Source organism: Charadrius vociferus, unplaced genomic scaffold (genome assembly GCF_000708025.1).
Source record: "Charadrius vociferus isolate BGI_N301 unplaced genomic scaffold, ASM70802v2 scaffold326, whole genome shotgun sequence".
Classification (NCBI taxonomy): Eukaryota; Metazoa; Chordata; class Aves; order Charadriiformes; family Charadriidae; genus Charadrius; species Charadrius vociferus.
The window spans coordinates 245,157-245,400 of record NW_009649062.1 but is presented as its reverse complement, the minus strand read 5'-3'; positions in this window follow the sequence as shown (position 1 = coordinate 245,400).

Below are 244 nucleotides of genomic sequence, written 5' to 3'. Positions count from 1 at the left end.
CCCCCCAGCCCCCGCGGACACCCCCCCAGACGCGGGGGTTTGTCACCTTTGCGAGACGAGAGTTTTCCCGCTAAAAATGATTTCCTCCTTATCCCACTTCTTGCGTGAAAAATAAATTCAAGTCGACCAGAAGGTGGAGCAATAAAACAAGAAATCGAAGTCTGAAGTTGCTTGAGCGGAGGACTGCGTTTGTCAGCAGCGGTTACAGCGGAGCCGCCAAAACTTAGCACTCTTGTCCAGAGAT